This window comes from Orcinus orca, chromosome 9 (genome assembly GCF_937001465.1).
Source record: "Orcinus orca chromosome 9, mOrcOrc1.1, whole genome shotgun sequence".
Taxonomy (NCBI): Eukaryota; Metazoa; Chordata; class Mammalia; order Artiodactyla; family Delphinidae; genus Orcinus; species Orcinus orca.
In genome coordinates, this window is record NC_064567.1 from 1,512,350 (window position 1) to 1,540,192 (window position 27,843).

The window sequence follows — 27,843 nt, forward strand, 5'->3', positions numbered from 1 at the left end:
CTCGCTTAGTTCTTTTATTTTTCTTTTATTTTTTATTGAAGTATAGTTGATTGACAAAGTTGTGTTAGTTTCCGGTGCACAGCAGAGTGACTCTGTCATACATACATATTCTTTTTCAGATTCTTTTGCATTATAGTCTATTACAAGGTTTTGAATATAGTTCCCTGTGCTATACAGTAGGACCTTGTTGTTTCTCTATTTTACACATAGTAGTGTGTACCTGTTAATCCCAAGCTCCTAATTTATCCCTCCTCCCCCAGCTCAAACAGATTCTAAAAAAAAATCTACATTTTCTTACTCCCCTCGCCCACCTTTTATGATTTTGAGGTCCTATTTTACATCTTCATGTTTATCCTTTTGCTGTTCATTGTGGTTATAATCACTTTCACAAACTTTTTTGACTGTTTTTTTTAAATCTATGTACTGGCTTATTTAAGTGATCTACAATTCTTTTATATATTTGCTTTTCCTATTGTGATTTTCCCTTTCTTATAGATTCTTGCTTCTTTTCTATTTAGAGAAGACATTTCAATATTTCTTTTAGGATAGGTTTAGTATTAGTGTACTTTTAGTTTTTGCTTGTCTGAGAAATTCTTTCTCTCTGCTTCTATTCTAATGATAATCTTGCTGGGTAGAGTACCCTCTGTTGCAGGTTTTTCTCCTTCAGGACTTTGAATATAGCTTGCCACTCCCTCCTGGCCTGCAATGTTTCTCTAGAGAAATCAGCTGATAGATACCCTTATGTGGTTCCCTTGAAATTAACTCTTTGTTTTTCTCTTGCGGCCTTTAGACTCTTCTTTAACTTTTGCCATTTTAATTGTCATATGTCTTGATGTAGGTCTGTTTGGGTTCATCTTGTTTGGGGCCCTCTGTGCTTCCGGTACCTGATGCTTAGTTCTTTTATGATAGTAGAGGATGTCCTTAAAATATCCTTTAACAGAGCCCTAAATGGGACAAGAAATAGGGTTTAACCCTGGCCTTGTCCCTATTGCTCTTATTCTACGCAGAGGAACAGAATGATGGTGCTGTAACTGAGTACTTGTCGAAACTATGGAAAAGTAGTTTGCCTTTGGTGCCTCCATAATCCTATTCCGTGGAGGATACAGCTGTCCTTCATGAGGATAGCAAAATAAGTCAGGGTTTTAGACGTTTAGAATACAACCTCAGCCTTGCTGTGCAAATACCAACACTTGGTATGCTGATATCTAAAGCATAGGAATCTCTTTTCAAAAAATAACCTGGCGTAAGTGCATCACAGTAACCTGATCAATTTTATTTATGGCTTTATTGAGATACAACTGTTATATATAAAAATGCACATATTTGATGTATACACTTCGTTTAGTATGGACACATGCTTTCACCTGTGATACCATCACCACAGTCAATAAACTTATCCATCACCTGCTAACTTCCTCATGCCCCTACCTTCTTTGTCATAAGAACACTTAACATGAGAGCTACACTCTTTTTTTTTTTTTTTTTGAGAGCTACACTCTTAAAACTAATTTTCAAGAAAAAAAACCAGAATTGTTAACTGGAGGCACTAAGTTGTACAACAGATCTCTAGAAACTGTTTATCCTGCACAACGGAAACTTTATGCCTATTACCAACTCCACATGTCTCCCCTCCCCCAGCCCCTGGCAACAACCATGCTACCCTCTGCTTCTGTGAGTTTGATTACTTTAGATTCCTCAGATAAGTGGAATCATGCAGGATTTGTCCTTCTGGGACGGGCTTACTTCACTGAGCGTGATGCCCTCCTGGTTCATCCATGTTGTAGCATAAAACAGAATATAACGTGTATTCTTTTTTAAGGCTGAATAATATTTTATTGTATGTATACATCACATTTTCTTTATCCATTCATCTTTCAATGGACACATAGGTTGTTTCCATATCTTGGCTATTGTAAGTGATGCTGCAACAAACTTAGGAGTGCAGATAGTTTTGAGCAATCTATCACATAAATACTGTCAAAAGCCTAACCTAATTAACTCAACATGGATCATAGACCTAAGTGTAAAATGCAAACCCCCTAGCAGATAACATAGGAGAAAACCTAGATGATCTTGGGTACGGTGATGCCTTTTTAGATACACCACCAAAGACACGATCCATGAAAGAAATAATTGTTAAGCTGGATTTCATTAAAATTAAAAACTTCTGCTCTGCAAAAGGCAATATCAAGGGAATTAAAAGATAAGCCACATAGTGGAAGAAAATATTTGCAACAGACACATTTGATAAAGGGTTATTATCCAAAATAGACAAAGAACTCTCAAAATTCAACTCAACTCAAAGAACTCTCAAAACTCAAGAAAACAACCCAACTGAAAAAACTGGCCAAAGACCTTAATAGATACCTCAGCAAAGAAGATATACAGATGGCAAGTAAGCATGTATGAAAGGATGCCCCACATCCTATGTCATCAAGGAAATGCAAATTAAAACAGCAATGAGACACCACTACACACCTCTGAGAATGGCCAAAATCCAGAGCACCGACAACACCAAATGCTGGCGAGGACGTGGGGCAGCCGGAACGCTCACCGCTGGTGGGGACGCACGTGGTGCAGCCACTTGGCAAGGCAGTTGGGCGGTGCCTTTCAAAACGAAACGTACTCTTACCATATAATCCAGCAAGCATGCTCCTTGGTACTTACCCAGAAGAGCTGAAAACATATCTCCACACAAAACCTGCACACAGATACTCAGAGCAGCTTTATTCATAATTGCCAAAAATTGGAGGCAACTCATACGTCCATCAGTAGGTGAGAGGATAAATAACCTGTGGTGTATCCAGAGAGTGAAATATCATTCGGTGCTAAAGAGAGATGAGCTGTGAAGCCAAGACAAGGCATGGAGGAACCATAAGGCACGTCACTAAGTGAAAGCCAGTCTGGAAAGGCGACACACTGCACGATTCTGACTCTATGACAATCTGGAAAGGGCACAACTATGGAGACGGTAAAGAGATCAGTGGTTTTGGAGGGGAGGGGTTGGGAAAAGCTGAATAGGTAGAGCACAGAGGATTTTTAGGGCAGTGAAAATACTCTTTATGATATGATAATGATGGATATATGTCATTGCACATTTGTCCAAATCCACTGAGTGTACACCGCCCAGAGTGAGCCCTAGGATAAACATGGACTTGGGTGATTCTGATGCGTCAATGGAGGTTCACCTTTGGTAAAACAAGCGAACCACTCTGGTGAGTGCTGTCAGCAAAGGGGAGGCTATGCCTGCGTGTGGGCAGCGGGCGGCCGGGTGGCCGGGTGGGAAATCCCTTCGTCTAAGTTTTATTGTCGGCCTAAACTGCTCTTAGAAAAGCGAAGTTATTAAAAAAAAAAACTTAGCCTAGGCAATGGATATTGGAGATGAAGATCTTAAAAGTTAATTTAATTTTTATATCCTTTAAGTTTCATTAACACGTTTTCAGGAAATTGCGTACTTAGACTAACTTACTCTGTGCTCCCCCCATAGAAAACTCTTCAGAACCATAACTTAGCGTCCTGCCTGTAGATTTTGCACGGGGCTGATAGAACCCCTGCAGCTCATCTCTGTGCTTTCCAGGGGTTTGCCATGGACTGTGCTGTGGGCCGACCAAGAGACGTGTGCACCAGATGCCCCTTCAGGGCCGGCCTCTGCTGCCGAGAGCCTCCCTGACCACAGGCACGCCCTTCCCTGGGTGGTCCACGTCTAGTGATGGGCTGGGGGAGGGGATTTGGGGGGCTCCTCTGATGGGCCATGGTGGCCCACTCTGCCCTGCAGGCTCCTGGCCTGAGCCACAGCTCCCCAACCCTGCTTCCTCCCCTTTCCTCTGTGCGGATCTCCAACACAAACTCCATCCCAACTCCTGTTTCTGGAAAACCCAACCTTGACATGGCCCCTCCTATTCACCCTCTGTAAAGACACCTAAGGCACAGCATTCTCCTTCTGTGCCCTTTCACTAGGTAGCATCCAGACTTCTGTCACCCAGGGTTTCCCCTCATTAAGCTCCAGGGCTGCTTCCTGGAAGGGGAGGGGGCAAGGGGACGAGTGCCCCTCGGTTTGTCACTTTCTCTCCATTCTCTGATTCACATTCTTGAGTAACTTCCCAGAAGGGGAAGGAGAGAGCACGAAGTAAACTCTGTAAATGTCGTATCTGAAAATGATTGTACTCTACCTCACGCTTGATTGGTGGTTTGGTGGGCTGCAGAATTTTAGGTGAAACAGAATTTTTTCCCTAGGAACTTTGAAGATGTTGCTTCATTATTTTCTAGCATCTAGTGTTGTGTATGGAAAATCAGATGCCAATCTGATTCTTGTCTCTTTGTGTGTTCTGAAGTGATATATTGAGATGTGGGTCTCTTTTTCATTTATTGTGCTGAGAACTCTCCATTTGAAGACTTTTTTTTTTTTTTGAGGTATGGGAAAGCCCCATTTGAAGCCCCATTTGAAGACTTTTGATTCTGGTAATTTCTGATAATCTCTCTTTAACAACATTCACCCCTCAGATTCTTTACACTCTCTTTCTGGGACTCTTATTGGTTAGATGTTGAAATTTTTTGGATTGATGTTCTAAGTCTTTTATTGCTTCCCATATTTTCCATCTGCCTTTTTCCCCAGCTCCGTCTTACAACTTTTCTATTAATGTTTTCAATTTCAGCATTCTTTTAAAAGTTACTTGTCCTCTATTCTTTCCTTTTTCATGTCATCCTATTCTTGTTTTACGAATGCATTTGTTCCCCAGGATCTCTAAGATACTATTTGGAGTCTTTTTTGAAGTTCTGTTCTGTTTCTTGCAACATCTCAGATCACTCTAGGTTGTTTTTTTTTTTTGCGGTACGCGGGCCTCTCACTGTTGTGGCCTCTCCCGTTGCGGAGCACAGGCTCCGGACGTGCAGGCTCAGCGGCCATGGCTCACTGGCCCAGCCGCTCTGCGGCATGTGGGATCCTCCCGGACCGGGGCACGAACCCGTGTCCCCTGCATCGGCAGGTGGACTCTCAACCACTGTGCCACCAGGGAAGCCCTACTCTAGGTTTTTAATATACTGTTTTAGTTTACTTGTATTTTGAAAAACATTTTTTGTGTAATTTCAGAAGCATTGTACACTTATGGAATTGGAAGATGAAAACTGAAAAACGCAACAGTTAAAAAAAAAAGTATGTCCCACCACCTAGAGATTAGCACTGCTCGAATCTGAGTACATATCTTTCCAGATACACATATATATGCACATGTATAAACACACATATGTTGGTGTACTTACAAACACACTGTGTATATATATATTTTTAATTGAAGTATAGTTGATTTACAATGTTGTGTTACTTTCTGGTGTACAGCAAAGTGATTCGGATATATATATATATTCTTTTTTTTTTTTTTTGACTGTGCCGAATGGCCTGCAGGATCCCAGTTCCCCGACCAGGTTTTGAACCCAGGGCCACAGCAGTGAAAGTGCTGAGTCCTAACCACTGGATCGTCAGGGAACTCCCTACATACAATATATCTATTTTTTTCAGATTCTTTTCCATTATAAGTTATTATAAGATACTGAATACAGTTCCCTGTGCTAGGTCGTTGTTGTATATCTGTTTTATATACAACAGGGTGTATCTGTTAATCCCAAACTCCTAATTTAGCCCTCTCTGCCACCCTTTCCCCTTTGGTAACCGTAAGTTTGTTTTTTATGTCTGTGAGTCTGTTTCTGTTTTATAAATAAATTCATTTGTATGATTTTTTTTAGATTCTGCACACAAGTGATATCATGTGATATTTGTCTTTCTCTGACACACTGTGTATATTTTAAATCGATATGGGATCATAGGTGCATATGATTTCTTGGTTCCCTTTTTCTCGTTTCCCTTATTCTTTCTCCTTTGTATTTCTTTTTTTTTTTTTTTTTTGCGGCACGCGGGCCTTTCACTGTTGTGGCCTCTCCCACTGCGGAGCACAGGCTCCAGACGTGCAGGCTCAGCGGCCATGGCTCACGGGCCCAGTCGCTCTGCGGCATGTGGGATCCTCCTGGACGGAGGCACGAACCCGTGTCCCCTGCATCGGCAGGCGGACTCTCAACCACTGCGCCACCAGGGAAGCCCTCTCCTTCGTATTTCTGGTTTCCCAGTTATGTCCGGTCGTTCTTTGTTGACCTTCAAGCTACAGCATAGGCAATGGCTCGTGTGTCCTGTGGAGGCTCATCAGAGCCAGGTTTCACTGCAGGGTGAGCAGGATGGGAGACCCCTGAGCTTACGATGTGAAGACTTGCACTGTGAGTCATTTGGAAACCGGGAAGCAGAGTCCACAGACACATGCTTTACTGTCTCATTACACATCTACAAGAGTCTATGATTTCCTTTTTGGTTCTTTCGGTTCGAAAGAACCGAGATCCGGTGTCATTAGGAAAGCGTGCTGTGTGTTTCCAGGGAGCCTCGGTAGGTTTAGCTTTAGGGTGAGCAGGCCAGGAGTCAGCCGTTCCTCTGGGGACCCCCCAGTGCTAGAATGCTGAGCAACTGAGAGTTTAATCCATGTGGCATCTTCATTTTTTTTCACGTAACCATATATTTAGCACTCGTTCCATTTTGCAACTCGTTCCATTTTGCAACAGGTTCCATTTAGCACTCGTTCCATTTTGCTCATTCTTCTGGAAGCTGCAGAACGTTCCACCGTAAGGTTTTACACGTGGTTGTGCCCCGTCCCTCTTGAACAGCTCGCACGCGGGTTCCCTGAGGTCGGCTTCTTGGCTCCCTCTTTCTGCCTGTCGGCCAGCCGACTTCGCCTGGTTATTAACTTTGGGCTCATCCCTGAGGTCAGTGTTTCCAATGGTTAATGTCTGCAAGCCCTGTGACATGAACCTGCCAGGAGGAGTCTTTAGCTGGTTTACTGCGAGGCCTTTTGGAGCCATAGGTTAATATATTAATGAAGACTGTGGCTGTTACCCCCCATTAAATAACGGCTTTGAGTGATGGGAAGAAAAACATCCCTAGGCTCTCCTGCCGAGCACGAGATTGATGAGAATGGATCCTCTGCCAGGAGAACTCAAAAATATTATAACCTTTTATTCCTCTGCAGATTGGATGAGTGTGCGTTCATTTCTATGTTACTACAAAAAACCTCTTACGATGATTCTGAGCTAAAAACATATTAAATCATCGCGTTAATTATATCGAAACAGCACACTGAGATTCTGTCGCTAATCCAGTTTAAACTTGGCATCGCCAGCTCATCCAATATTTTATTTCGATTCAGGGTCATATGAGTCAGTTGGGGATGAGCAGATGTATTTATTTATCTTATTAGTTTATTTTGGTCAAGCAGTAAATTATGATAGAATGATAGTAATGCCTCCGTTCATATACATCTCACAATCACATACAAAGTTGACATTTAACGACACTGTCTAAATACAATAGAAGTATTGACACTTCCACACTGTTTTTTCCACTTTTCCAGAAGAGTTTAAGTGGCTCAGAACATTCTGGATTCTATTTTATTTTTCCCGAAAAGCTCCCATTTTAGTGTTTTATTTGTGGCGTTACCTCTAGGTGCAAGTAGAGACAAAAAGAGTCACATATAGTATGACAATGTGCTTTAAAGCAAAAAACAAAAAAAACAAACCACTATGGGTAGAGGGTTGGGTGCACGGTGGGCCCTAGAACTTTATCTGTCGCTTGCAGATTTCACCCAGGACGGTCCAGGGAGGCAGCCGGGGGCCCAGGCTCCCTGAGACCCCGGCCGGTTTTCAACATCTCCAGGACCATCCAGGGAGGCACATGAAACCCAACAGTGCCTTCCTCCAATTCCTTAAGCTCATTCCCTGGTAGCCTCCCCACATGAAGGGCCCACTCCTGCAGGACCACCTCCTCCTGGGCAAGGCCTCCCAGGGCCACCTTCGTTAACACGGTAAATTGCTCACAGTTTAGGCTCTTGCCCTGAGAGCTTCACCGGCACAGAAACTCAACTGCAGCAGAAGTCCTAGAGCACGTGGGTGAGAGGGACCCAGGCGGCTGTTAGAGGGCATCTGTAGTGCTGCACTGTTCCTGCGGCTGCCTGATCCCAAGAAGGGGGCAAGGCCAGGCCTATCTCCCGCTCGGGAGGTGAGAGGGGCAGGCGCTCCCTCTTCCTGCCTGTGGCAGCCAGAGTGTGGACGTGAGCCGACGAGAGCCATTGGATGCGACCACCCAGGACGGTGAAACTTTCGAGAATGACTCAAGGCGTCCGTCCTTCTCTGGGTCAAGTTTCTCTCCTCCACACTGGGACACCAGGACCGCGGGTGGCAGTGACTCTCTGTGACTCAGCAGAGGCCAGGATTGCTGAGGAAGAGGCAGGATGTAGAAACACGTGGCCCAGAGAGACCCCGGTAAAGGCCTGGGGGTGGGGGTCGGGGGCACGTGGGTCCTACAGGGGGGAAATAGCTCACGCTGCAGGGACCCCCTAAACTGTCACGTCAGGGGATACACGGAAGCCCGGACCTTGGCAGAAGTGGGGTGACCAGAAATGGAGGGGTTGAGACCACGCCAGCCTCACCAGGATCCCCTCCTACGTTGCCTCTTCAAGGAAGAACACCCCTCAATGGCCAATCCGTAATCTGAGGAGGTGAGTAGGGAGGTCACATGCAGAGAGAGCACCCCAGTCCCCAGCTCCCAGGGGAGGGCAGGGGCTTGTCACCTCCCTGCCCCTGCTCCTCCCCAAGGTCTCAGGAGCCGCAGGACCCTCATCTTCAGGGCTCCCCTTCTGGTCCCTGTTTTCTGTTAGCATCCCTTGTCTCCTTTTCCGTTCTCTCGTTTGTTGCTATGTCTCTGCTTCTTGGTTGCCAGTTTAGCAGGGTGCATTCTCTTTTCAGATGGCAGCAATGCTACCGTTATTGGAATAAAATGAATAACGGAGGCGATGCTCCACGTAAAGCAGAAAATCACAGACCACTTTCAATGCCAAATAAGACCTTCTGGGTGTGTGTGCTAGAGAACGATGGCTTTTTATGTAATAGTCTTAAAATCGCGACAGCAAACACGGGCAGCCGTCGTGATCCAAGGCACTGTCTCTGTAATCAGATGAGGAAATTTGTGCATTAGCAGGTTTGACTAATGTTGAACCAGAGGAAGGATAAGCAAGAGGGACTTTTCTGCACTCACCTTTGAATACTCACATTTTAAGTATGGTTCAACTGAGCATCGGGTCTTAGTGATACAGTGGGAATAATGCAAATTTCAACGTTTTCCCCAAATTTGGTAACAGCTTTTGCCATGTGATTGCTCCAGCTCAGCTTCTTCCGATGAGCACTCAGGGAGTGGCTGTGATGTCGTGGCCCATCTTCCCACCGGAGGTGAAGTGTGGAAACTGTACTTCCATTTAGGTTCCACTTTTAAACACCCTGGTCCTGGGTATTGAACAGTGTCACAATTTTTGTTGCAATCATCAAACGTGACTTTGAAAACTCATGAGGAAAAGGAAGCCTGTTGCGTTGACCCCTATTTCTGCTTTTCTGTCCTTCCTTCTTCCTTCCTGATGCTCCAAGATTCCTTCTTTTGTCATTACCTTAATGTTTGAATAACTTCCTTCAGCCATGCTTGAAGGGTAAGTCTGTTAGTGACAAATTCTTTTAGTTGTTTTATTTCTGAGAATGTCTTTACTTTCCCTTTATTCCTGAAGGATACTTTCACTGAGGCTATAGAATTTGTGGCTCACAAGTCATTTTTTCAGCACTGGACAAATGTCATGCCTTTTCCTCTGGCCTCTGGGGTTTCCAATGACAAATCTGTTGTCATTCGAATTGGTGTTCATCTATCAGAAATTTGTCTTTCACGATTTTTTTTTCTTTGTCTTTGGTTTCCCGAAGTTTAATTATGATGTGTCTTGGATGGATTTCTTTGGGTTTATCCTGGTTAGGATAAGCTCAGTTTCTTGAATCCGTAGGTTTATGCCTTTTACCAAATTTCACAATTTTTCAGCTATTATTTTGTGGAATCGTCTTTCAGCTCTAGTATTTTTCTCTTCTTCTGGGACTCTGATGTTGTGAGTGTGGGATCTCTTGTTATTGCCCCACAGGTCCCTGAAGCTCTGTGCATTTTTTTTTTTCAGTCTATTCTCTCTGTTATTGAGATTGTGTAGATTCTGCTGATCTGTCCTCAAGGTCACTGATCCTAGCCCTTGCCATCCCCACTCCACTCCTGAGTGTGTCCAGTGAGTTTTCTATTTTGGTTGTTGTAATTTTCAGTTCTATAATTTTTTTTAATAATGTCTATTTCTCTGCTGAGGTTTCTACTTTTTTGTTTTCAGAGAATTTGTAATTACTCACTGATGCATTTTTGTTCACAGCTACTTCAAAACCCTGTTTGATGATTCCAACATCTGATCTGGTCTTGGTGTTGATATTGGTTGATCGTCTTTTCCCAATCTGGTTGTGATACTCCTAGTTCTTGGAATGACATGCAATTTTCGATTGTATCCTGGACGTTGCAGCTATTATATCAGGAGACTCAGTGCAATTTGGATCTTTTATTTCAGCAGGTGGTCACCCCATTTAAGTTTAGCATACAGTTCTTGGCCTGCTTCCTTGGGCTGTGGTTCTAATGGCAGTTTTAGTGCTTGGAGTGTTCAGTCTGCTTGTTATCTGGTGCTGGCGGGGCTCCCCCTGGTCCCTGCTGGTGCTAACTAAGTGGGTGGGGGCATCTTCCCCAGGCCAGACCACCTGATGCCTTCCAGCAGGGAGAGTTCCCAGCCCCAGAGCCTGGAGTGTTTCCTGGGCCAGATGGAGGGTTCCTCCCCTGGAGTCCCTGGTCGTCCAGTTTTTCTAGGTGAGGGAGGGCCACTTTTGGTCAGTCCTCTGCTGATGCTGCTGGATCACCTGGTCTTGTCAGTGGGCAGAACTCCTACTGGACCTGGAGGAGGGATGAGCCTACCCGCCCCGCCTTCTGTTCAGGGCTGTGGGTCAGGAGATGCCCGGCCTGTTCCCCTGTGATGCTGGTCGGGGGTTGTGTGATGCCCCCTGCCCTGGTACCCCTCCAGCCTGGGCCCCTAACCGATCCACTTTTCTCTTCCCACCTTTCAGAGTTCTCCTTTGGGTCTTTCTAGACCTAATCTGCTCTTTATCTAAAAGATCATATTTTAATTCTCAATACAGGATTTATCAATCATTACCTGTTACTTAATTGATTAAGTTATTAATTATAATTATCAATTACATTTGTCTCTCTCCTAAATTATAAGCATAGGACAGCTGAGGGCTGTAAGTACTGTTCTGTATTTATGTGAGTATGTACTTATCAACTTTATTTATGCAAGTATTCTCAGTGCCTAGAATAGTGCTGAGCACAGAGAAAGTCAATACTGGTGAACTGAATGGATGAAACTAAAAAGAAAGAGAAGAGGGTGATTGTAGAAGTCTTCTTCACCCCCAAACAAGATATCAGGTCACCCTGCTTAGAACACAAAGGATGGACAACAATTTCCTAGTATAGATCAGGCACGTGCAAACGTGGCCCACAGTGCAAGCTTGATTCTCCTCCTTGGCAAGCATTCATGGATGGAAGAATGTCAGTGTGACTCTGTAAACACCCTGAGGGAAGAGTGAGGGCATGGTATGTATGTCTGGGGAAGCACTGAAGGGGGGTCTGGCTGGGCTGTTGCCATGTTCACACTGCCCGCTACGCTCACACTGACCACTGGCATCATCTCACTGGACCCTCATCACCCATCTCTGCAAAGCAGAAAGAAGCTCTTTGCCACGTCCCTGGGGCCCCCTAGAGAGAACCGGTTCCTGTCTCCGCCCCTCGGCTGTTACCTGTCTCTGCCCCTCCGCTGTTACCGACCAGCAGTGTAGCTGTGAGAGCTGCTAATCTAATCACATTCCACTCTCTTTGTAGGAAGAGGAAAACCATGTTGATACCCACTGCCAGCAAGAGTCCTCCCCTCCTTTGGCAGGTCCTGGAACAATACTGGGTTCCTGCGTTAGTCTGTCGGCCTAACACAAACCTATTTATTTTTGCTAATGAGACAGATGTAGAAGGTTGGGATTTTTACAGTGTTAGGCATTATGCTCTATTAGCCAACCAATCTAATTATTTACAGGGATCAAGGATATTCACCACCGCCGCCCCAGTCTACTATTTACTATTGTAATATGTCTGAAAGGAGTTAACCATATTTGAATTTAATTAGAAGAGAACGTCCATGATTTCAGAATAAAGTTTATCCCTGCAAGTTTTGAAAATTAATCGATTTATTCCTACTTGGATTTCTAATGCTTCTGGAGCAATCTTTCACAAAAAGAATAATGGTTTCTTTTCAATGACCTAACTATAAGAAGGTGACTAAAAGTGTCTTTCAAAAATAATCCCTCAGTTAATGTTACACGTCTATTTGCATGCTTTTTCTTGTAATTGTTATTCAAATAACAGACTAAATTCCACTCCCAGACACTGGCCAGGAGCTAAGCCAAGACAGACATCGTTGTGAGAAGCGCTGAGCGGACAGCCTTGGAGGGGAAGTCAGAGCGTCCGCCAGCTTCTACATTTGTGTGAATGAAGGCTGATGACTCAGGGGCGTAGATAGGAGAACTGGTCCCTGAGATACATTATAGAATCCCAGCCCCTGAGACCTTCAGGAACACACACACACAAACACACACACACAGCCCCCCCCCACCACATGAAGACAGGAGGCTGGGTAAGCGTGAGTTCTCAGCCTTTCATTTTCAAAACCACCAAACAAACAAATCAAAACCCAGACTTTAATGATCAAGTCATAGGACAGAAAGTGAAGAGAAGAGCAACTATCCAGGGAATGCGGACAGTGTGACCGTGTATCATTCAGCCCAAACGCTAACTCCATCCTCAACTCAGACAAAATTATTTTTCTGCATTGCAACCATAGCCCTATAGTCTAAAACAATATAATGTAATAATATGATATGATATATAGTATGAGCAACATAATGCAACACAGCACAGCACAACTGTAATATAACACAGTGTAATATAAGGTAATGTAAAGTAACACAACATAGCATGATATACTATAGCATCTTTAACTGTATCTCTGCTACTTACGTGGGTCCTTTCCAAATCCCTCCTGGACAGACTGAGCCCAGGCAGCTGAGGCACACGGACGCTGAGGCCCCCAGCACACCTGCAGAGAAATCCAAACTCTGAGGTTCCAACTGATGCCTTTCACGAAGACTTTACTTTGGAAAAATCAAAACAACGAAAACAACATTAGACTGGGCAATAGAGCCATACAATTTTGATCATGTGAGTAATGAACATTAGAGGTAGGCCGAAGAAGGTTTACAAAAATATCTTTTCAAATCAGCAGTTTTTGCTGTGCCCACAATAAACATTTATCAAGATAGCCAATGAATATAAAAACACGTACATCTCTTTAGAATACCAAAACGTGTTTTGGGAGCATCTGCGTTCATAAATTGTGGGATGAACGGTTTCTGCATGGTGGCCTGACATAATTCACGCACGTTATTCCCTGCCCTGAGAGCGCTCTTCTGCACTGTGCATTATAGGAGTGTCAGGCTCGATTTACATGAAGGGGGATTTCTGCAGGGAGCATTATTGATGGCAAATGGAAAATTCACCAGAAACTGGAAATCAGAAGTACTCCTGAAAAACCCCCTTTTCACTTGAAAGGGCTATAAATCTAAAAATAATCTTGAATTCGCAAGTAATCCTTTTATGCAATAAGTTGATAGCAAATATATTACCGAAGAGACACATAATTACCTTAAAATCTACCACAGTTAGAAATGTATTGGAACTCTTAAAATATAATTTAATTTTATAATAGTAAAAATTACAACAAATATTTTTACTATTCATTTTTTCCTTTGAGTTTCACCTTTTATTTTTCAAATATATAAAGACAAAGTAGGACTATATATAAACTAACATCCCAGAATGTCCCAGGGAGCTCCAAAATTTCTAAATATATTAAAGGCTGATTTTTATTTATTTATTTATTTAGGCTGCGTTGGGTCTTCATTGCTGCGCATGGGCTTTCTCTAGTTGTGGTGAGTGGGAGCTACTCTTTGTTGTAGTACGCGGGCTTCTCATTGCGGTGGCTTCTCTTGTTGCAGAGCATGGGCTCTAGGCGCGCAGGCTTCAGTAGTTGAAGCCCGTGGGCTCAGTAGTTGTGGCACCCGGGCTTAGTTGCTCCGCAGCATGTGGGATCTTCCCAGACCAGGGATCGAACCTGTGTACCCTGCATTGGCAGGTGGATTCTTAACCACTGCACCACCAGGGAAGTCCTAAAGGCTAATGCTGATGAACAAGAGAAAGGGAAATTTTATCATCCCTTTCAGTACACGGAACCAGCAGTCCCAGAACTCTTCAGCCTGGCAGACATCATTTCTACGGCATCATCTCCCTTAAACAAGATCTTCTGTGAACAGAAGGGAATGGCCGGGAGCTAGAGTATCTAGACCCAGGGTTTTCTAGCTGCATATTAGAATTTTAATTCGGCTAGCTCAAGGGGCATTTCATATCTCTATCTCCATCTCTATCCCCACCTGCATCTCCTTCTCCTTCTCCATCTCTATCTCCATCTCCATCCCCAACTCCAACCCCATCTGCATCTCCTTCTCCATCTCTGTCCCCATCCGCATCTCCATCCCCATCTCCTTCTCCATCCCCATCTCCATCTGCATCTCCTTCTCATTTCCATCTCCATCCCCATCTGCATCTCCTTCTCCATTTCCATTTCCATCTGCATCTCCATCCCCACCTGCATGTCCTTCTCCATCTCCATCTCTATGTCTCTCTATAACTATATATCTACCTCTACATCCATAACCACCACCACATCTATATTCACATCCATAGCAAAACTGTAACTACATCTCTACCCATATCTGTAGCTATGATTGTTCTACATCTGCATCTGTCCACACTGTAACTGTATCTCTGTCCCTATCTATAACTCATCCCTTCTCCTGGGATGGCTCCGTAGAGCGGGAGAGAGAGCTTTGGACTTGGAACAGAGATCGGAAGGTTGGAATTGCCTCTGTGGTTTACTAACTGCAAGCCTGGGTATGTTATTTTACCTCATTATATTTCAGTTTCCTCATCTGTTAAAAAGGGATGACAACCCTAGTTTATCTTGTTGGGTTATTGTGAATTTAAATAATGGATAACATGTGCTTTGTGAGCTACAAAATACCCATAAAAGTAAAACATTATTAGTGATAAAATTTTTGGGTCCAGTTTGGGAAGTACTAATAAATTAGGATAGATTCTCATTTTAAGGCCCATTCTGCAGTGAACAACCGTAGTTTATTATGCTTTTCTCACATTGGGGGAATCTATGAGGTGTAAAGGAGGAACCAGGAGCCAGACCGTGGAGCATTCTCCTCTCTCAGCCTGTTTCTTCTTCTGTAACATTGTCAGTTGATTCCACTAAAAGATATTGCCCTAAGGTCCGGGCTAAGTCCATGGTAAAGGAAAAATTCAGTGTAAAGATAAGTAGGATAAATAGCATCACCTTTGGTGCAAAATATGCCAGTCCTGTGATTTGTGATGGGCTCCTATGCTCAACACCTGGGACCCTGGCATGGAGAGAGACTGGCGGCTCTGAGGGCCCAGCGGCAGGAAGAACCAATCAGAGGAGCCCCGTGGGGACCTGGGAGAACGTGCAGCCACTGGCGCGCTTTCAGGTGTGTTTCATGTGCCACTGCTGCCCCCTAGCCCTGCCCGGCCTCCTCCTCAGAACTCCCCTTCCCGAGCAGGACAAACAGCGAGGGGGGTGGGGTGGGGTGGGGTGGGGCTCAAGCCTCCAGCCAAGGCGCTAGCCTTGGTCGGGGAGAGGGACCCCAACTGCTGCTAACGTTCTGTGACACTCAAGCCCAGGCACACACGGCTCCCATCAGACAAACATCAGGTTAATGAAGTGTTTTCCGAAGCAACGCTTTTCGTGACGCAGAGACAAACAGGCGCCTCTGCGAGCCTGTTCCCGGCTGTGACCTCCGGGTCATCGTCGACAGCAAGCCTTTCCAAAGAAGCTCTGTGAGAACAGTGTCAGGTGCGGGAGAGGGAAATTGCAGGCGTGGGCCCTGCCCTTAGAGAACTGACACTAAGGGAGACAAATACACAAAAAGACAACAATGACAGTGAGAAATTCTACTGCAACGCACGACACAATAAAACACGATGCAACACGAGGGTCTCAGGCTGTTTTTTAATTTTTTTTAATCTTTAAAAAAATTTTTTATTTTTTTAGTTTTTTGGTCACGGCATGCGGGATCTTAGTTCCCTGGCCAGGGATGGAACCCTTGTCCCCTGCATTGGAAGTGTGGAGTCTTAACCACTGGACCGCCGGGGAGGTCCCTTTCAGGCTGTTGTGTGTGTGTGTGTGTGTCTGTGTGTGTGTGTCTGTGCGTCAATGTTTTACAGTCATAGAAACCCCCCCAGAAGGTAAACACTTTGGAAATTAGCAAGTGCTGCTGACATTGGAGTAATTTTCCTGTCCTCCCAGATCAGTTTCTCACCACCTGACAGGCCCCACCTACAACCGGTGCGCTTTCAGTCTGCTCTCTCAAGTGGACCTTTACGGCCTAATGCTTTGCTAATAAACTCACACCTGAGCACAGAGTGGAGGCATGTCGGGGCGTCCCATTGGCATTTTACACCTTGCTTTTAAAGTTTATGTCCTGGAGATTATGGGGCTGACTTCCTGGATAGAGTGATTTTATGACACTCACTTGAAAATTGGTTTGAAAGTGCTGTAAAAGAGGAACATTAGTAGCAGGATGTTTAGCAATGCCGCTGCCTGGGAGCCCATAAAGGTGACCAAGATATTTCTGCCAAGCTTTACAAGCTACACAGATCAGCCCTTCCAGCTCCTTGAGTAACGGTTGGTAGAGGGACCGCCTGGTGCCGGTGAGGTTACAGCCAACCGCTTGGAGCTGGCTCTTCAAGGAGACATCTACCGTGACAGTGAACCTGGGCTAACTGTGTAGAAAGGCTGCCTCCTCGGGCGTGATCTGCCCTGGGGCAGACAAGCCTGGAGAGACGGAGGGGTCTTAGAGAAACTTCACATATTGCTGGCCCCTGTGTGTGGCTTGCCACCCCAGAGCCAAGAGCTGATAGAAAGATGTCAGTTCACTTAGATACAGACGAAGATATTCCTTGTTTTGGACAGGAAGACTCAAATGTTGTAAAAAATGTCTGTTCTCCCATAACTCAATTCCAACTGAAGACCAAGAGTATTTGGGGGGTTCGGAGGTAATAACAAATGATATCAAAGTTGATCTGGAAAAACAAACATTTGAGAGTAACCAGGAAAGCATAAAGTGGGGACAAGAGGACACTCTCAATGGACTCACCCCTGAACCCAGCCCTTTGCACCTGCACCTGCTCACTTCTGGGACTGGGCTCTCAGGGGTTAAATCTCAGCGGTGAGGGGAGAGTCTAGCTCCCAGGCTGCTGATGTCACTTGTCCTCAGGGGGCCTGTTCCAGGGCTCGGAGCCGGCGGCCCCTGGGGGGGCCTGGATGAGGTCTGCGTTCTCCTGGTGAATTCCCTGACGTGCTACAGGCACTGTCTCGCCACCCAGGCTTGGTGGCAAGTGGGGACTCAGGATGCAACCCACCCCCCTTCCAGGTAGCTCTGGCTCTGTCCCCGCCCGGTCCCCCTTAGAACCCTTTGCTGAGAGGGGGCCTGGGCATGAAGTAGCCTTTTCCAAAAGCATCTGGGCTGCTTTGACCTTCTGGAAACTCCCAAGTGGGAGGTGGGTGATCGCCTCCAAGATCTGTACACGTGTGCTAATAAATATGTACAAGGATCTATGCACGACATCATTTACATAGGAATACAAAACAAAAAAACCTGTAAACAATCTGAATGTCTATCCACATGCAACTGGTTAAATACATGCAATAAGGACTAGTTAATCAATGGATGACTAAGTGGTGAGAAGAATGGAATAGATCTGTACATGTAAGATAGCCAAGATACACTGTTAAATAAAAACATCAAGTAGCAAAATAGATCTCAACTGTGTAATTAAAAAACACATTTATGAGTAGAAAAATCTGGAAGAATGGCTAGAAACCTTTACCCCACCGGGTGTACCCACAGAACGGGCCTGAGGACCAGCGGAGAAGGACTACCTTCCCAAGTATGGCTTCCTCATGTTTCCATCTTTTTCCTCTTTAGAAAGTGCAATTTAAAAGCTAGCGTAGAAGGTGCTGAAAGTTCAGCATCCATTTCCCAAAGCTCTCAGTGCCCCCTCCTCGGGCAGTTTATGAACTGGTTGTCCAGTCGGAACATCCCCCAACCAGGCAGCTTCCTCGCCATGACCTGTGCCAAGGCTGGAGCACGACCTGCACAGCCAGAACCGCACGCGGGGGCCTGCTCCTGTCCTTGGTCGGCAGACGTTTAACGGGGCTGGAGTTGCTCACGCCATTAGGCTTTCATAACAAGGCGGAGTCTGCGGTGCGCCCGAGGTCGCATCCTGTCCTCTCCTTGGGCCTCTGTGCGCCCGTCTCCCTCCTGGATCGCCTGCCACGTGTGCCCACGTGTTCTTCCTGCTTCACTTCCTGCCATTCAGCCGGGGTCCTGGGTGGGAAACGAGGCTTCCTCTCAGTCAGAGATAAGGTGTTTCTGTGTCTACACTGCCTGGGCGGGGGAAGGAACTTTAAAGATGTCTGTGCAAGTCTCTTATCTTGGAATTCCTGGGGTCCTGCTTTCCCGTGGCTGTCAGATGGTTATTGTGTACAGGGTAGGGGGCCCGAGGGTACACACTAAACTAAGCCAACAGCACACTGGGTGAAGAAGGCCAAATCCTGAATACACAGGAATTATTCATGCCTCTTCTCTCCTTTCTCCTACTAGCAGCCGCTTGATCATCTCTTTATTTATACTTCAAGGAGAGTTAGCCGGGGATGGTGAAATTCACACGATTACCCTAAGATGAAATCTTGTTAAAATGAGAAACTGACACCAAAGGCTGAAGAGGAAGTGGAGGAGGATGCTGCTGTTTTTAGCTGCGGATTTAAATTCCCATGTTTCCCTGTAATTTCCCCCCAGCTAATTACAGGTCCACATCCCTTCGTTTCCTCTGATTCGTCCTCAACTCTCAACTCCTATGGACACTACAGCCACACAATTTCTGGGCAAATTAAAGCTCTTTCATGCATTTAAAGCATCCTTTCAGTCTTTAATCTCCTGTGTAAAAGTTACAAGTTTGCTATGCATTGCTTAGAAACTTGTATTTCATAAACATCGATATATAACCCAATGTGTAAATGTCACACAAGCCATGCTTAGATTCTGGCTTTTCAAATACTGGTGTGAGGATGATAGCTAACTTTTACTGTGTCCTTGCACTTTATGGATGTGTCATTTAATTAGAATAACCGTATCAGGCAAGCATCTTTATTTCCATTTACAGATGAGAGAAAAGGCACAGCAGGTAAGTGACCTGTTCATGGTCCTGAAACCTAGATGTGGTGGAGCTGACATTCTAACCCAGGACTCTGAGATTGGAGACCACATTCCTAACCACTCTCCCATCTAATTACCAAACTCTCAGTTCATCTGACGATGTTCACAAGAGGTCAGGCCAAGCATCCAAGGCACTGTGCTGCTGAGCTGGGCCAGGGATCACGGGGCAGCGTGGGTGGTCAGAAGCAGAGGCCTGGTGCCTGGGCTTTGACTGGAGCCTAGTGCTGCTTAGAGGTCACATGTGTTTCCCCCAGCCACTCCTGTACGACCCCACCTTTTCTCTCCCAGTACCTCAAACACTACTCCGCACTCTTCCCTCTGGTGGCTGACCTTGCCGTTTATTTCCCTGAGAGAAGAGTGGCAATTGGAATAGACTTTCACGTGCTCCCTGTACAGAGCTGTGTCCCCCTAACTTCACATGTTGAACTCCTAATCGCCAGTATTTCAGAATGTGACTGCATTTGGAGATGGGTTTTCAAAGAGGTGATTAAGTTAAATGAGGTCGTATGGATGGGCCTTGATCCAATGTGACCAGTGTCCTTATAAGAAGAGGAGATCGGGACACAGACACACATAGAGGGACGGCCGTATGAGGACACGGGGAGAAGACAGCCATCTACGTGTCAAGGAGACAGGCCTCAGGAGCAATGACCCTGTCCACACTTTGATCTCAGACTTCCAGCCTCCAGAATTGTGAGAAGATAAATTTCTGTTGCTTAAGCTGTCCAGTCTGGGGTACTCTGTTACAGTGGCCCCAGGAAATGAACAGACACAGACCAGCACCTCTATCCCCTCCCTGAACCTGGACCCATGCATGCTACCCCTCCTGCACTAGGGAATAATGGCTTTATTCTGCCCCTTTAAAACACCAACAAATATACGAACTGCCAGTGTTTCATCAGCGCGGAGTAATGGACGTTTCTAAACTTTGATTTACTTTCACAGATTTAGAATTGCTTTCTTGAGAAAAATCCTGTTTCCCCTTCAGGAGCCCCCTGGGTCCAGCTCTGCAGACACTTGGGATGACCTCCAGCAGGCAAGAGTCTCGCTCAGTTTCCATGAAACGATGCCAACTCTGATCATCTGTTGTTTGACTTCAGCCCATAATAAGGAAAATCTTCATTTTAGGCTCTTTCTAAAATCTTTGCTGGCTCCGCTGGTATGCTGTATCTAATAACCAGCTCTACAAGGGGGAGGGAAAGGGCCCTGACTTGCAGCATTTGCTGATTTCCACGGTCGAAATGCTCCCAGCACGGCCAACCTCGGCTACCAATGTGAGGTCACTGAGCAAGGAGCAGCACGTCGTTGTAAAGGACACGTAAGCAGACTCAAGGAAAGTATAATAAAATAATTAGGACACGATGGATTTTCAGTACTTTTTACCTTTAAAAAATATAGTTTAATTAAGTGTAAGTTTATGTAATTTAGTTTTAAACAGTGTTGTGTTTAACGACTGGCTTTGCAAAATTCCTGAAAATTAACAACTTGCGTTCACAAGCCAGTGCCAGGGGTCTCCGGCACATCACTGGGTGGGCATCACTTACCAAAATTCTAAAGCCCATTTGTTTCTTTAGAGTGTAGATTTTATACTTGGATTATGCTGGGTCATTAGAGAACTTTGTATTTGGACCATATAATTCCTTTTGATTGAACAATACTCGAAGCCCCTTCCTACGTCAAGGGAATCCCCCATTCTATGAAGCAGGGAGTCTACGCCATGAAAGAAGTGGAAAATAGCACTCACTTCCTTTGCAGCTCAGGTGTGTGCTCATGACCCGGGCTCTGCCAATGGGCCACATCCAGGGTCCAGACAGGAGAAGTCTTAGAAGTGACCAGCGTCAGATAAGCCGTGGGTGGGCTGTGTGTCTACACTCAGAAATGGCGCACTGGTGTCTTCAAGGGACCAGCTCTTGACTGGGGCATCTTTCCTTAAAGTTTGGTTCTCTGGTCCTCCTGGAGATTTTGCAAAGTATCTGGTATTCTTTCTCTTCCTTTTTAAAGAATAAACTTTAGGGGCTTCCCTGGTGGCGCAGTGGTTAAGAATCCGCCTGCCAATGCAGGGGACACGGGTTCGTGCCCCGGTCCGGGAAGATCCCACATGCCACGGAGCAACTAAGCCCGTGTGCCACAACTTCTGAGCTCGTGTGCCGCAACTACTGAAGCCCGCACGCCTAGAGCCCGTGCGCTGCAACAAGAGAAGCCTCTGCAATAAGAAGCCCGTGCACTGCAACGAAGAGTAGCCCCTGCTCACCGCAACTAGAGAAAGCCCACGCACAGCAACAAAGACCCAACTCAGCCAAAAATAAATAAACAAATTTATAAAAAAAAAGACTAAACTTTAAATTTTTGATTTACAGAAAAGTTGCAAAGAGAATAAGAGTTCCTGTGTTCCCCGTACCCAGGCCCCCTCGCTGTCTTCCTCTTACTTACGGCACATTTATCACAACCAATGAACCAATGTTGATACATTATTATCCTTAGCCTCCTCTACGGCCCGAGATGATTTTCCTAACATCCCTTGTTTTTGGTGACCTTGACAAGTACTGGTCTGGTATTTTGTAGAACGCTGTTCAATGTGAGTTTGTCTGACATTTTCCTCATGGTTGGACTGAGGGTGTGCGTTTTGGGAAAAAGGCCTCATGGGTGAAGGGCCGTTCTCATCAGCCCACATCAAAGGTGCACACTGCCAACGTGACTCGCCTCTGATGGCGCTCACACTGACCCCCAGGTTTCTCCACCGCAGTTACTTTACTTTTCCTTCTCTCGTCTGTTCTTTGGGTGCAGGTCACTAAGTCTAGCGACACTCAGGGGCGCGGAGGTAAGCTCCACTTTTTTGTGGGGGAGAATTTACCTAAATTAATATTTGTTTATATCAGTATTGACTCATGAATATTTACTTTATACTTTAATTCTAACCCAATACTTTGCTATTTATTTTGATGTTCGAATTATTTTTGCTTTGGCCATTGGGAACTCTTTCAGGTTGGCGCCTGTGTCCCTCTGTCATACCCCATACCTTCATCGTTTTGGTTTTTGATCACCTTTTTCTTTTTTTGCAGCACCGTGAGACTTGTGGGATGTTAGTTCCCTGACCAGGGATCAAACCCTGGGCCCTGGCAGTGAGAGCACTGAGTCCTAACCACTGGACCGCCAGGGAATTCCCTTGATCACTTTCCTATTTTCTGGCACTACGAGATGCTCCAGGCTCACCTTGTATATTTCTTGCCCCAGCCCTAGAAGCAGCCACCTCCCAAGGAACCTTGGCTCTTCATTAGAGAATGGAATTAGAAACCATATTGTGTCTGCCTGTCTGTCCATCTATCTATCTGTATATCTATCTTTCGTGTCTATCTCTCTGTATCCCCTATTGCTCTCTTCCTCTGGAGAGCCCTGACTACTACACCACTCCTGCAGATCCAGGGGCAGAGGGAGCCTGTACTTACTGGTATGCTTGAGCACATACTCAGGCACACAAATGAAGGCAGAATAATTTCGGGGGAAGGGGAGGTGAGTGGTTAGGGCAGAACGTCCAACAGAGGGACCGGGAGTTTTCCTCCGTGTCACCCACGATGAAGCCAGGTTGTGGTTTTATTGCGTGGCGAGGGGCAATAGTTCTGTGGAAAGGACAGGAGTTAGTAAGTCAGGTGGATCTGGGTTTGAATGTGGACTATGTGAACCAGGTGAGGTCGCTTACCCTCTCCTCAGTGTCATCAATGGTACAATGGAGCCGACAATACCCACTTCACAGAGTTATTGTGATGGTTAAATTACATAATGCATGAGACCCCTGGAATGTACTGGTTATTCTACAAAAGCTAGTTCCCACCCGCCCCCCCATTCACACATTAAGTTCTTTATCTAAGAAAGATTTACTGAGCTCCTAATACTTGCCAGGCACTGTGCTTGGTGTTGAAAATAGTGAACCAGACAAATTAGACTGGACAGAAAACAAACCCATACAGAAATAATTTCAGTGGTCCTGTTTTGAGGAAAATGAAACAAGGTGAACTGAGCAAGCACCTGGGTTGGTCTCCAATGCCTCTCCGCGTTGATAACATTCATGCTGCGGTGGAAGTGACAGGGGGGCAGTTGTGACCCAGGGGAGGCGCATTCTGGGCTGAGCGGACAAAAGGGCACAGGCAGTGGGGCCGTGGTAGGAGGCTGAGGAGGTGGGCAGGGCAGGGTCCAGGGTCCCTGCAGGTTTCCATGGCAGGTTAGGGTTTGAGTCTAAGAGAGATGGGAAGCTGGGGGGGGGGAGGGAGGGAGAAGTCTGACTTCCGTGCTTATCCCTTGGGCTGGACTGGTGGGGGGCAGACGAGGGGCTGGGAAGAGGGGATGTGGGGAGATGGCTCAGGCCACTTGAGGGTGGTTCTGGCCAGGAGGTAGCAGTAGGGCTGAGAGAAGTGGCTGACCTGAGATGTGCTTTGGTGGGAGAGGTGACAATTCTTGGTGATGGGTGTGCTTTGGGGCGTGAGGGGCGGCGTGCAATTCAGGATAACACTCGGGTTTGGAGCTAAGCAACCAATGCCCGTTCTCTTCTTCCTCTGACCCATGAAAACTCCAGCCGAAACACAGGGTTGTGTGGAAAGTTTCCAAATTAACTTTGAAAACCATAAACAGAGTTTTGAAAGGACCTTAGGCATCAGTAACTGAAGCGAGGCCCAAAAGGCCACACCTGGCAGAGCTGGACCCTGGTTTCCAGAATCCTTGCTTGGTGTTGACTCCACTCTAAGATGCTCCCTTTAGCAAGGGGTCAAGCTGAGGCAGAGAACCCACAGTTTAGGCTACCAGACAGTGGTGCCTCTTAAAACAACTCCTTTATTTCAATAGTGAATAGACATAGTTTATGCAACATATACGATGCCTAAACAACAATGCAACAAGGCGCTGTGACCCGTCCCCACCCCGCACGTGTAAGAAACGAGTGTTGTCATTCCTCTTGCAGCCCTCTGAATGCCTCTGCCCAGTCTCTCCTCTGACCTTCCTTCTTAGAGGTTTATCACCGCTCTTCTCTATAATTCTACCACACGTTTGAATCCCTAAGTAATACCCTGTTTAGTTCTGCGTGGCTTTGAACTTTATGTAAGTGGAATCATACTTGCATGTATTCTCCTGTGACCTTTTTTTTGCTCAGTGCTCTTGCACAGACTCACCCATATTGTTGCTTGCAGCTGTGGCTCGTGGATTTTTCACGCCAGGGTAGAATTCCAGTACGTGAGCACATCACAATTTGCGTATGCTTTCCACTGCAGATGGACAGCTGGCTTGTTTCTAGGCTTTTGCTTGTTTAACTCTCTTGCTGTGAGTATTTGGATAAAGGAAAAAAAGAAGCCCTTTAATAGAGGCTGGAAGGAATTCAGCTTACATCTGAACGTTGCTTCGCTTGGTTTTGTATGGGGCATAAAGACAAGAAAAAAATTGGTCTCTATGTCCTTAAGTCTCAAAACTTTGATCTCATTGTAATCAAGAGAATCAAAGCAAGGCCCAGTGGAATGAAGGAAACCATCCTGAAGTTTGGCAGGTTCAAAGACACGTCGTGATAGTGAAACTGGAGTACTTAGTAACAAGCAGCATTCTCATTTGTGGGCACATAAGTCGTAATGTTGCCCACACGGGCAATGTCCATACAATTATCTACCTTGGTATAGAAATCTGAAGACTTACTGAAGTTTGAAGAAGTTTTTGGGGAATTTCTCAGGGCAACCAATCTATTGACCAATAAATACTCGTAAACTGTCTCCTTTGGGCAAAGCATTCTAATAGGTATTGCAGGAAATACATGGAGGTTTACATGATGCAGGAAGAGATACTCCAGACCTTAAAGAGCTTGTACTCTGACTGTGGATAGACACACACACATGAAACGCTGAGGTAAAACATAAGGTCGTGTGTGCCAGGTGTCAGGTGGATGGCTGTACGTTCTGTTTTCCTCCTGTAAGCACCCCCAGAGCGGGGACTGAAGCAGTATTCTTTCCATGGTGTGTTCATGGTTTTGAATGAATGAGTGAATGAAGAGACTGGAATTGCCAGGAAAGACTTTTTGGAGAGGGAAGGTCTTGGTGTGGACAGTAAAGAGTGGTAGCACGGAATCTGAAGAGGAGGAAAGAGAGTATAGAATGGGTAAAAGTTCCGGGCCTTGGCAATGGGAAGGCCCAGGGATGGGAGAGAGGAGGAAGCCAGCCTACAGGAAAGGGTTCTTTAGAGAGAGAAGTGGGAACAGCTGGAAGGGCAGGGCGGGGCCCCAAACTCAAGGTCTTGAATGCCAGTTCCGGAGTCTGATTTTTTCTACAGGTAATGAGAATACTGCATTGCAGTGCTTTCAGCAGAGGGGAAGAACTGTGTTTTGGGGGAATTCACGTTTTAGGGGGATGCAGAAAAGAGGGTGTCAGCTGGGGTGACAGAGATTAACTGGGACACCCCTTACCAGCTTGGGTGGGACGATTTTACACAATGGCAGTTGGAGGGTGCCCAGGGGTCGTGAGAAGGGGCAAGCCCTAACGCATAAGCACTTCTCAACAGCTTCGTATTTTCTAATGTCCCTTTGGCCAAAGCAAGTCACACGTCCAGGCCCAGATTCAAGGGTGGAAAATAGGCTCCACTCCTTGCTGCGAGGAGGGGCAAAGCCACAAGGCAAAGGGGTGAGTGTACAGGGAAGAGCTTGTGGGCATTTTTGAGGTCTACTACCCTGGGCTAAGTGTTGTAAGTACCAAACACGGGGAAACAACTAAGATCAAAGGTGAGTGAACCTTTACAGACAGCTGCATAAAAGAAAATAAAAAGGTCTAGATGGCTGGAGCGTTGGGTTAGAAAGATCAGAAATGCCATATTTATTGACTTTCTGGAATATGTGTCTAAATGTCGCATCTTAAAATCAGATCTCATTACCCTCTGATTTGGAGAGATTACCCCAGAAATTATCCAGGTCACTTCATGCAGGTATTTAACCCAGCTCTCAGAAGCTGGGTGTTCAGAAAAACAGATACTTCTTTATCTTTCCCAGGTTCTTTAGGGTTCAGGGACTTCAAGAAAATAGAGATGAACACTGAATGTAACCAGTTGAAAATTATTCCTGTATTCTTATCAGCCTATGGCAGCAGCAGTACTGGCTCAGAGCAAGCCTCATGTTCTCCAAGTCCCCACCGCCATTTTCTGGCATAAGGCATTATAGGCACCGTATGTGGAGGCCTACAAGCTTCTCAGGGGCCATAAAAAAAAAAAGGTGGAGTCGTGAAAAAAGTTTTAATTCAAAATCACAAAAAGACACTTCAAAATCTAAAGTAACATATATCATAAAAATAATTTGACAGCAATTTGTAGATTTTCTCCCTTCCTAAGAATTCTCAGAGATGCCAAACATCACAGCCAATAGCAATTTAAGTGGCTTATACGCCCCAAATCCAAAAGTAAAATGATAAATATTCCTTCAGATTCATTTTTATTGCAAACAACAACAAAAAAGTACTTAATGCAGAATGGGGTGAATTACAATAAGTCCCGTACATATGAACCTTCAAGTTGCAACTTTCAAAGATATGAACGTGTGTTGGAACGTCCAATCAGGTAAGGTAGTTCACGTGTCTGGCGTACATTGTCACGTGCGTGCATCCTCTACAAGTGGTTGTGCTTTTGTGTACTCTACTGTACAGTACTGTACGGAGTACAGTACTACAGTACCTTTATTTCAAGCCCAGGATGTCCGGAAGCAAGCGTAACAGCAGCGGTAAAGAGCCAATTGTGTTAGTTGCTACCTAGGCTAACTTCTTGGACTTAACGAACAAATTAGATTTGCTAACGCTCTCCAACGTAACTCATGTGTAGGTAGGGGACTTATGTACTGTATGTGGCATGTTTGGCCGTCCCCAAAGTAACGGACCATGGAGGCTCTCAGGAGGGTCATGTAAACTCCCCAGTACTGGGCCGCCCGCGGATCTGGCATGGGCCTCACGTTCAGGGCTATCTACATTTTCCAGGTGGGGAAGCACAAGACCAGCGGCGGCCCAACCGCTTATCAGACCCAGAGAAGCCAGGTTTCCCGGGTTTCCGCCCAAAGCGCGTCCAGAAACAACCAGTTTCCGACCTTTTACTTACTTTGGCGGAGTGACAGTTCCCGCGGGAGGCCTCCTGCTGGATGCCGCCGAGGGCTCTGCAGGCGGGGCTCGTGCTGGTGAAGGGCGCTGACTGCTGCGGCCATACAGGATAAACGCCTGCTAACCCGGCGCGCCGGCCCGCCCACTTCCGTTAGTTCACCCTCACCGGCGGGGGGAGTACGCGCCCGGAGACCCGACTCCAACCGCTAGCTCCTCACCTCGCTCCCTGCGGAATTTCCCCTGCGCCCGCCGGCCTCCGCTCCCCGGGGGCGTGGCCCCCCAAGCCCCGCCCGGAAGGCTCCGCCCCTCAGCCTCAGGCCCC

At 45.9% G+C, this 27,843-nt stretch overlaps 1 long non-coding RNA gene across 3 annotated transcripts; it reads right to left on the minus strand.

Annotated features, from left to right (window-relative positions):
- Nucleotides 1-1,266: 1,266 nt before the first annotated feature.
- Nucleotides 1,267-27,819, minus strand: LOC117197186 (uncharacterized). Of its 3 annotated transcripts, none has more exons than XR_007479342.1 (4): nucleotides 27,523-27,819; nucleotides 24,588-24,733; nucleotides 13,034-13,162; nucleotides 1,267-7,525 (listed from the first exon to the last, which is right to left on the minus strand). It is a non-coding gene; the product is annotated as an uncharacterized LOC117197186 (long non-coding RNA). The 3 variants fall into 3 exon arrangements; XR_007479341.1 differs by having other exon boundaries at nucleotides 1,267-2,607; nucleotides 13,034-13,167; nucleotides 27,523-27,812; XR_004477719.2 differs by having other exon boundaries at nucleotides 13,034-13,167; nucleotides 27,523-27,811.
- Nucleotides 27,820-27,843: the final 24 nt, after the last annotated feature.